Source organism: Equus quagga, unplaced genomic scaffold (assembly GCF_021613505.1).
Source record: "Equus quagga isolate Etosha38 unplaced genomic scaffold, UCLA_HA_Equagga_1.0 73442_RagTag, whole genome shotgun sequence".
Lineage (NCBI taxonomy): Eukaryota > Metazoa > Chordata > Mammalia > Perissodactyla > Equidae > Equus > Equus quagga.
In genome coordinates this window covers 8486065-8496548 of record NW_025802777.1, presented here as the reverse complement: position 1 = coordinate 8496548, position 10484 = coordinate 8486065, and positions in this window count along the sequence as shown.

Sequence of the window (10484 nt, the reverse complement as noted above, 5' to 3'; positions counted from 1 at the left end):
ACAGAAATTTATTCTCTCTCAGTTCTGGAGGCTAGAAGTCCGAAATTGAGGTGCCAGCAGGGTTGGTTCCTTCTGTGGGCTGCGAGGGAGAGTGTGTTCCAGGCCTCTCTCTCAGCTTCTGGTGACACCCAGTAATCCTTGGTGTCTCTTGGCTCATGGGAGCATCACTCCAATCTCTGCCTCCATCTCCATCTCTCCATGTCTCTTTCTCTTCACATGGCATTCTTTTTATAAGGACACAGTCATATTGGATTGGGGACCATCCTACTCCAGCATTACCTCATCTTAACTAATTGCATCTGCAACAACCCTGCTTCCAAATAAGGTCACCTTTGAGGTACTGGGGGTTAGGACGTCACCATATCTTTTTTGTGGGGTACAAGATGCAACTCAGAACATTGGCTTTACATTAAAATGGCCTAATGGGTCAATATTTTGCAACTTGTCTAAATTTCCTTGGACTACGTCAGTTTGCAGAGTTGTTGCAAGGTGACTCTTGCCTCAAACAGGCAGAAGGTGCCTCCTCTGGGGCTGCAGAAGGAGCACTGGATGGAGAATCAAGGGATGTGACCCATGTCACCGGTGTACCTCCACCTATCTAGCAGGTGGGGCTTTCTCAGAGTATGGTCCGTGGGCCTCTTGTATCAGAACCACTTTGGGGGGGACAGGGTAGAGCCTTATTAAAAATACAGATTCTCTGGGGGTGAGAACCAGGAATCTGTTTTTCTTAGCACATGTTGTGGGTTGAATTGTGTCCCTCAGAAAGATTGTTGACGTCCTAACCCCCAGGACCTCAGAATGTGGGCTTATTTGGAAATAAGGCTGTGGCAGGTGTGATTAGTGAAGATGAGGTCACACTGGAGTAAGGGGGGTCCTAATCCAATATGACTGGTGTCCTTATAAGAAGAGGAGGAGAGACACAGACACACACAGGGAAGAAGGCCGTGTAACGACAGAGGCGGAAATTGGAGCGACACAGCAACAAGCCAAGGACTATCAAGGAGTGCCGGTCATTCTCAGACACTAGGGGGAGGTAAGGAAGGAGTCTACACAGCCTCAGAAGGAACCAACCCTGTGACACCTTGAGTTCAGACTTCTGGCCTCCAGAACTGGAGAGAATAAATTTCTGTTGCTGTAAGCCACCCAGCATGTGGCACTTCATTAAAGCAGCTCCAGGAAATGAGTAGAGAAAGCATCCCAGGTAATTCCTGTGTGCAAAATAATTGAGAATTGCTGAGCTAAAAAGTCTCTTGAGCCCTTCCTGCCAGGACCTGGTGGGACTCTGCGATGCCTCCTTAGGCCTGAACTCCCCCTCTTTCTCAGACAAGCGTCCATCCAGGTTCCTGACACCAGGACCCTCTAGAAGAAAGAAAAGGCCAAGAAGAAACTTCCAAGGAAGCTATTTGTCACCTTGTCCCGACTTGCAGATGGGGAGTGAGGAAATTTGTCCCAAGGATCACGGCTGGGAAGCGGCCAGGTGCAGCATCCCACTCGGGCCTGGGTGACGCTCAGTCCTCTCTGTGATGGATCCTCCTGCCCCGCCCTGTCTGTGGGTCCAGCCTGCACAATGTCTGTGAAGCGGTTCAGCGAACACTGTGAGCACGTGTTGCCAAGGTGGGTCCCCGAGAGACCAAAGCCAATCTCACCTTCTCCAGCTTCCCGCCGTGATGCAGCCCTCAGAGGGGACCTCCTGATCCACCCCGTAGGGCAGCCGGGCCTGCCTGCTGTCACATTCCGTCACCCAACAGGTGACCCATGAAGCAACATAAAGAGCAGCCCCAACTCAGGGCCCAACGCCAGATGCCCCTGTCGACCCTTCTGTAGACATCCACTGTGCTCAGGGCCAGGGGACACGCCCAGTGCTGTAGAGACGGGGAGCAGGAAGTCAGCCAGTCCCAGTGTGCCCTAATCCTCAAGGATATATAGCGGTTTTTCCAGAAATGCTCTAGACTCGGGCCTCATCCTCCTGCACGGGTCTGTGACTGCGACTCACACGGGAGGCACCTCATAGCGGTCCTGAGGCCCAGCAAGAGCATCTCTTTCGGATCTGAGTCAGGTCCCACCTGGCTGACCCACGGCGGGCGATTTTAAGCTCCCCATCCTGGTCCCCCACCTGTACCCTCCCTGCTCTGTTTCAGCGTCTTCATTGTTCTCCAGAACATCGTGTCAACCTCAGCTGTGTTCTTCAAGTTTCTCTTCTCTGGCAGCCACATTCGATTTGTCTTGGGGCCTTTGCTCCCTCCAGGAAAACTAAAAATTAGCTCAGGCCAGCCGGTACAGGTCAGAGCTCTCCCCAAAAGCACTGCTTTCAAAGCTGCCCACATCCCTGGGCTGTCTCTTTCAGGGCACAGTAAGGTTGGGTCCCTGCCCCAGCCCATAGCAGCTGCCCTCCCACGTATCAAGAGCTAACAGGCTACGGGCTGTCAGACCAACCTTTCACATCCATTTCTTGATTGAGTCCTTGCAACTATCCAATTTGATAAGCATTCTTGTGCTTCCCATTTGACGGATGCAAAAAACAAAAGAGGCATAGAGATGTTAAGTTACTTATCCAGGGCCACACAGCTAGTGATTTCCAGAAACTGGACTCTAACCCAGGTGTTCTTGAGAACTCACAATCAAAATTCTACTCAGCAGCTTGAACATCTGAGATGTGTGCATGTAGATAGGTAGACAGATGACAGATAGAGATTGATAGATAGATAGGTAATAGGTAGATGATAGGTAGGTAGATGATGGATGGTATACATAGATAAATTATAGATGGTTGATAGATAGGTTGATAGAAAGGTAGATGGATAAATGGATGGATGATAGATGATATAGACAGATAAATGATAGATACATGATAGATGATTGATAGATAAATGATACAGATTGATAGAAGGAAAGAAAAATATATCAAAGGATGGATGATAGATGACAGATAGATATAGATAAATAGATGACAGGTAGATAGATAAACAGATTGATAGACAGAGGGATAGGTTCCCTTTACAATAGGCTGGTAACTCCCACAGGAGATAGGTATTATATTTTTTTCTACATCAGTCTTTTAAAATTCCCCCCAATGCAGGTGCCTAGCCCCATGGAGGGCAGCTTCCAGAGGAGGGAAAAGGCTCAGAGAAGTCAAGCTCCTTGTGCAGGCGCCACAGCTAAGAGCCGCTGCAGAACCACGCAGCATGCTGACTTGCCCCCGGGAGTCCCCTGTGGCACCGGGCTTCATGTGGCTCTGTGTTGGGGGCTGGCACGGGCAGCGGGGCACTAGCTTCTCCTTCAGACGTGAACCCGAGGCAGAGATAAGAGCAGCCTCAAGATGCCACCTTCAGGACACCGAAGTGTCGTCTTCAGGACACCAGACATTGGAAATGAAGCTTTGCTCCCGGGAACATGTCAGCTACAACCAAACACACTGTCAGTATCTGAGGGGGACAGGGGGACCCGCAGACCTCTCTGGTAGCAAACCCTCGTTCACCCCCCTGGAGCCGGCAGCTGGCGATGGTGCTGGGGGCGGTGGAGAGCCTGGCCCTGGGAGGCTGGTCTGCAGCCAGACCCCAGGTTCAGGCATGCCCCACCATCTCCTGTGAGAGCTTAGGCAAGTCATCTAGCCTCCTGGTGCCTTAGCTTCCTCACCTGCAAAATGGGGACCTTAGCAGTAACTCACAGAGCGGTGATGTGGTAAGTCAGTTTCTATATGAAAGGGGCTTGAGTGGTGTCTGGAAGTGGTGGCATAAACGATTCCCTGGGATGGTGGAGGCCAACCTTTGGCCCCCCCATGACAATGCCTTTGCCATGGCAGCTGCTGCTGCTAAGTCAGGCTCTGAGTTTGTCTTGGCTTGACTTGTTTCCATTTTCAATTGAAAATTGAATTTGGATAGACTTCAGCCTGACTGGGTCTGCTCCCTGGCCCTCGGCCAGCCAGCTCTGAGTAACTGCAGACAGGGTGGGGTCATCGGGATTTGGTTATTGGATTTTTTTCCCCCCTGCGGTTTTGGGCAACCTGCTCCATGACGGGCAGCTGCGTCGTCTTAAGGCTGGACTTTCCGGGAGAGCATGTGGGTCACTCAGGGCGTCAGCTGGAAAGGACTGCTTTTGGATGAGGTCATCTGCCTGGACCAGGAGCTGCTTCCTTTTGCCTTGCAGCCCCTCAGTTGATCAAAGTCTGGGGACACCCAGCTCCAACGGCTGTGGCTTCATTGCTAGACAATTGGGACGGCTGTTTCCATTTGTGAGGATGTGACTGCTCCTTGCTGATCATCTCTGTGCTTCTCTGGCCATAAGCCCCGTCTCCAGCACCCCCAACACCTCACCCCCCTGAGCTCTGGGGGTAGGCAGAGGAGGGGAGCCCCAGTCAGCCGCGTCCCTGCTCCAGACACGTATCCCACTGACCCCCACCATGAGGGTCTCTTCTACTGGCTGGCATCCAGTTAGCGGGGCTGATGGGCCCTTTCCTGGCTGTTCTCCAACTGTCCTGAAGTGTGCTCACTGGGACCCATCTCTCCCTGCCCCTGGGAACCACTGCAGGCCCGTTCCCCATGACACCAGGCCTGGCCATGTTGAAAGTCCTATGAATCTAAAACTTGAATGAAGAGCATTTAGCTTGGGGCACACCCTTTGTGCATGCTTGTGTGCATGCGCGCGGGGTGGGGCTTTTTATTTATTAAGAAATATTTGTCTAGGGCAAGAAGTACCCAGATACACCAGCCCAGAGCACTAAATCATGGGAACAGGGAGGCAGATTGCCTTCATATCATACAGAGACCAAAGACTCCTCATGGAAGGACCCAACACAAGATTCTTCTAGCAGATCGAGGTGCTGGCAGCCCCCTGAAGCAATGGGTTATGATCAGCGGGGGGCAGTCCCGAAGCCCCAGCACTGACTCTGCATTTTGTCAGTGATGTCGGAATGGCACCCTCTTCTGAGCACTGTCGTACCACACTGGGCCACTGGCAGCAGATGCAAATAGAGTCGATAACTCTGCAAAAAGTCGCCAGACAATTTATCCTGCTGGCACCAAGCCTAGAATTATAATCAGATCTTGACTTCTTCAAAGCTTTCTGGCTTTGGATTTTCCAAATCGAAAATAAATATCGAGGGCAATTACCTTCCTTTAGTCCTCTGATGTGCGAAGGAGAGTTTTCATCCATTAATTCAAGAACCCTTTCATTTCATTCGGAAGGTATTAGTCCATGGAAATTGTTAACTCAATATCAACACAGGCCGTCTAGGTTTTGACTAAAAAGAGAGAGGATTTATTATGCCCTGGGTTAATATTTTCCTCTCTTTAAGGTCTTGGGCATGCCAGACACTCCTTCTCAGACAAAAACGGCTGTTTTCTTCCCATTACTGGACGCATTGTTTGTCCCCCTTTACCTGTTATCCTCAGAATAACCTCAAGGGGGCAGCAAACCACAATGTCTGGAGGTGGTTCTGGGGCATTCCCTGCAAACGCAGAGCTGATCCGGGACTCTCCTCCAGAAGGGGAATGGTTATTGGATTACTGGTTGCCTTCTCCGGAGCTTCTTTGGGCTTGACAGGAAAGCACTTCTCCTGGAGGGAAAGCCAGAGTTCCTCCAGTCTCATTTTTAGAGAGCTGCGAACATGACCAGACCTATTAATTACTTAATTGAGGTTCTGGGCTTTGAAGATGAAAAGTGCTGTGTAAGTGGCAAGTTCTGTTGTTTCCAGTCTGGGGAGCTCTTTATTGCGGCTCTTCTGAGTATCTCTTTCAAGTCATCAAGTTCACTCTGGTGACCTTCCTCGGTGATACAGACAACCCACCCAACCCCTGAGGTTCAAAGAAGTGTCTCGTGGGTGAACCCACTTGGAAACACATCCTTGATCGCAAGCACACCAAGCTGCCCACAGAGTGCCAGCAAAGGGCTTAGTCACCCTCGGCGTGCGTCCCTCTCACACATCCAGTCACAGGCCCCCTGTGGTGGCTGAGAATTTGCAGGGGTGCTGGTTCCTTAAAAACTCTTTGCTTGGCTGAGATAAGCTGATGGGTGTCTTGGTAGCTTTGTGGCCCTGCCCGGGCCCACATAAGTGAGCAGCATCTCCATGTGTGATGCCAGCTCAGCCTGGGGTTGAGTAGCATCTGCAGTTCATCTTCACCTGTGGGAAGTAGGGGTGATGGGAGACAAGCCTGCACAGATGGAGCAAAGTCATAGGCAATAATGGAAACACTCGAACGTGGAGTTGATGCTTTGGTTTACAAAGAACTTTCACATCTGACATTATCTCAGTTGAACTTCTCCAAGACCCGGTGAAGCGGCTGAGGATGTGGGAGGAGCGGCAGGAGAACTCCAGAGCAGCAGGAAGAGAGGTGCAGGGCCGGAAGTGAAGACCAGGAGGGCAGGGCTTCTCTCTCGAAAGCCCGCCGCCTCCCTTCCTCCTCTCCTCCTTCCGCCCTCCCTCCTTCCGATTAGGTGGGAATGCTGAAATGGGTACAAAGGCAAAATCCTAAAGGCAAACCCCCAAAGCTGATCTAACCTAAGATATTCCCCTCCGTGGTAACAGAATTAAAAAGTCAATTCCTATAAAGCAGGGCGTTTGACACACTCTGCTGCCCTTAGTAATTTTTGTAGATGCTGTACACAGTTTTTTTTTGCATCTAAATGGAGGAGCAAGAGAAATCACGGAAGACACTTACAAAGTCTAGACTCACTGCAAAGGGCTGTGAGGGAAAACAGGAACCCCCCATCCAAGGTGGTGTTTCCCTTCCCAGGCTGGGCCTGTGCGCGTCTTCGCAGTGTGGGGACCCTTCACGTGCAGACCATGGCCTCACATAGCTCGATAAATCTGCCTCACTTAGTTTTTTGAGAGTCTCTACAACTCCCTTAGCTGGATTACTACGACCTCAAGAACAAGACCGTGACTTTCTCCACTTGATAGTCCAAAAAACACTGAGCACAGAGGCTGCCTACGGCCTGTCTTTGCCACACGTTTTCTGAGAGCACGGATGCACGAGAGAAGGGACCGGAGAACGGAGGCAGGCTGCCCAGTTCAGCAGAAGAGCTGTGTAGTCGGTGAGGTCCTTTTTTATTACAAACCACTGAAATGGATTCTGGCTTATCAGTTTAATCAAAGTGTAATTAAAACTGGGAATGTCCTGGAAGGAGACTGGGGTTTCACGGGCTCAGAGGTGGCATCAGCAGGCTAAGTTGCCCCTTCCATGCTCAGCTGCGCCTCTTTCCGGAGAGCCGCCCTTCACGTGACCCGGCCTCAATTTCTTGGTGTCTGGGTCTTTCCTGTCCAACCTCAAACTCCCAGGAGTTTGGATAGATCTGGTTAGATCAATGGGTGTGGCCAGAGGGTCAGAGTGCGTGCGTGCGTGCGCGCGTGCGTGCGTGCGTGCACGTGATCTTAGGGAACCAGCAGCTTCTCCACGCTGTCTATTTCATGTCTTATATTTTCATCTGTTGTCTCTTCCAACCCTACCGTAACCCTGTAGGGGGCCGTCCTTTTTTGCACATTGATACTAAACATAGCAGGAAAGAGCACTGCTCTCTAGGATTTTCTTCATTTAACTCTCTACATATTTCTTACTAGAATAGTGTATTTTCTTCAAGCGCGATCGGGTTTTCTGTTAATAGAAAGTTTAGAAAACAGAGAAAGTACCAAGAACAAAATTAACATTGTCCACAATCCCACTATTCAGAAAGAACAATTGTCTCATTTGGTTGATATCTATTTTTATATATATATTTTTTCTTTTAAATAAAAATGTAGAGGTAGTATAATGTATAGGTTCTATAAAAAGCTCATTGTTTTGTCATCTTTCTCTTCATCTGCTGAATTTCCCATTCCATTAACTATCATTTTCCGTCCTTTTTAATGGGTGCTTAATATATTCTATCACATACGTGTGGCAATGTTTATTTACTCAGTCCTCTGTTGGGTGACATTTAGGTGCTTCAGATTTTTTTGCTGTTATAAACAATGAAGTGACAAACATCCTTGAAGACGTATCTCTGTACATCTGTCTGATTATTTTCCTAGGATAAATTTCTACAGGTGAACAGGCTCAGTTTAGGGATGTGCTTTTTTTCTTTTCTGCTGAGGAAGATTTGCCCTGAGCTAATATCCACTGCCATCCTTCCTCCTTTTTTGTTTTTTGACTGAGGAAGTTTAGCCCTGAGCTAATATCTGTGGCAGTCTTCCTCCACTTTGTATGTGGGATGCCACCACAGCATGGCTGACGAGTGGAGTAGGTCCCCGCCTGGGATCCAAACCTGCAACCTGGGGCTGCCAAAGCAGAGTGGGTGAAACTTTAACCACTAGGCCACAGGGCTGGCTCCAGGATGGGCATTTTTAAGACTTTTTGATAATAAGATCACATGCCCTTCTGAAATGTTGTACTAAGCGTCCTCCCCACTAAATAAGATCATAACACTGAGGATTGTTCATTTACAAAGTATTATTCATTTTCCTTTTTTTCTTTTTTGAGGAAGATTAGGCTTGAGCTAACATCTGCAACCAACCCTCTTCTTTTTGCTGAGGAAGACCAGCGCTGAGCTAACATCCATGCCCATCTTCCTCTACTTTATATGTGAGACGCCTGCCACAGCATGGCTTGACAAGCAGTGTGGAGGTCTGTGCCGGGGATCAGAACCAGCAAACCCTGGGCCGCTGAAGCAGAGCGCACAAACTTAACCGCTGCACCACTGGGCCAGCCCCCTTCATTTTCCTATTTTACAGAAGAAAACAACATCTCATTTTGTCTTCATATTTTTTTAGATTTTTAGAATACTTTTATTGAGGTATAGCATATAAAATGCACACATTTTAGGTATACAACTCAATGAATTTTTATGTATAGCAATGCCTACATAGCTACCATCAAGATCGAGATAGAGAACATTTCCACCACTCCAGAAGGTTCTATGTGCCCCACCCCCACTATTCTGCCTTTTTTCACCTTAGAACAGTTTGCCTGTTTGTGACTCTCATATATGTTGAAACATACGGTAATTACTCTTTTGCATCTGGCTTTTTTGACTCAACATTTCGTCCTTGGGAGTCACTCCTGCTGATGTGTGCATTTGTAGTTTGCTTGTTCTCATTGCTCACTCCATTCTATTGTGTGAATAAACCACACTTCATGTATCCATTCCTCTGCCGAAGGATATTTGGTTGTTTCCAGTTTTGAGCTACAATGAATAAAACTGCTATGAACATTCTTGTAATGCCTTGGTGGACAGAAGCACTCACATCCATGGAGTATATGCCCAGGATTGGAAGTGTTGGGCCAGACACTGTTCACATATTCAGTTTTAGTAGATCCTTCTAAATATCTTTTCTATGTGGTTGTATCAATTTAACTTCCTCCCAGACATGAATGAGCATTCCAGTTGCTCCACATCCTTACCAACACATAATATTTTTAGTCTTTTCAGTTTTAGACATTCTGGTTTAATTTGTATTTTTATTGTTATAGGTGAGGTTGATCATTTCTGGTCCAGGTGAATCGACCACTTGGATTTCTTCTCTTTTAGAATTGCTTGTTCAAGAAGGCTTCTCCCCTTCTTTTCTATTGGGGTGATTGTATTTTTTTTATTTTTACTGATTTTAAGAGTTCTTTGTATGTTATTATTTTATAACACTTGGTTATACATGTTGCATATTTTTGCTTTCATTAAGGTAAAATGGCGCTGGATACAAGCAAGTGTTGAAGCCTTACTATGGACCAGGCACTACTCTGGGGTTTTTATATATAATCTCATTAATCCTTATACTTTACAGAAGAAGAAACTAAGGTACAGGAAGGTTGAAGAACTTGCTTAGAGTCACACTATTAGTAATCGTTGGGTGGAATTCATCCTCAGGCTGTTGCACATAAGACGTCAAACTTAGCCACTATGGTCTACCATCTTGTGAATTTTCAACTAGGCCACTAATCTTCAAGGCTGCTGGCAGAAATTGTGGCGCCTTCCTTTACAATCGTATTTGGAACCATGATTCTATTCTACGATGTGTCTGATTCTGTTTAAAGGAAGGTTGTGCGTTCATCTTGATTCTCATTGGAAGAGACACACCGTGACCAAGATTTCTGATGCCATTGGGTGATGAGCAGCAGAGACCCCCTTGGTGGTCATCCACTAGTCCTCAGCTTGGTTCATGGTCCTTCTTCCCCTACCATCTCCCTGCTGGCACCCTTGGCTCCTGCCAGACTATGCTGCGTGCTGTCTCCTGCCCACGGCTTGGGTTTGGGGCTCTCTAGCTCAGTCCTGTAAGTGCAGAGGTAAATTGGCATTGGAGACAAGAGTATAATTAATCCTTTCAGCATCACCCTCCTCTCATGGCCAAGACACATATATTCCCACTTTGGAGAAGCGATTCCTGAAATCATAATGACAGCCAACACTGCTGTGTTCATTCCAAGAACTTCAAGTACAACACACATAAGTAGGTCCTTTGATCCTCAAATGTTTTTTTTGGAATAACAATCATACCTACCTCAGGTGTCATACCTACATGTGCA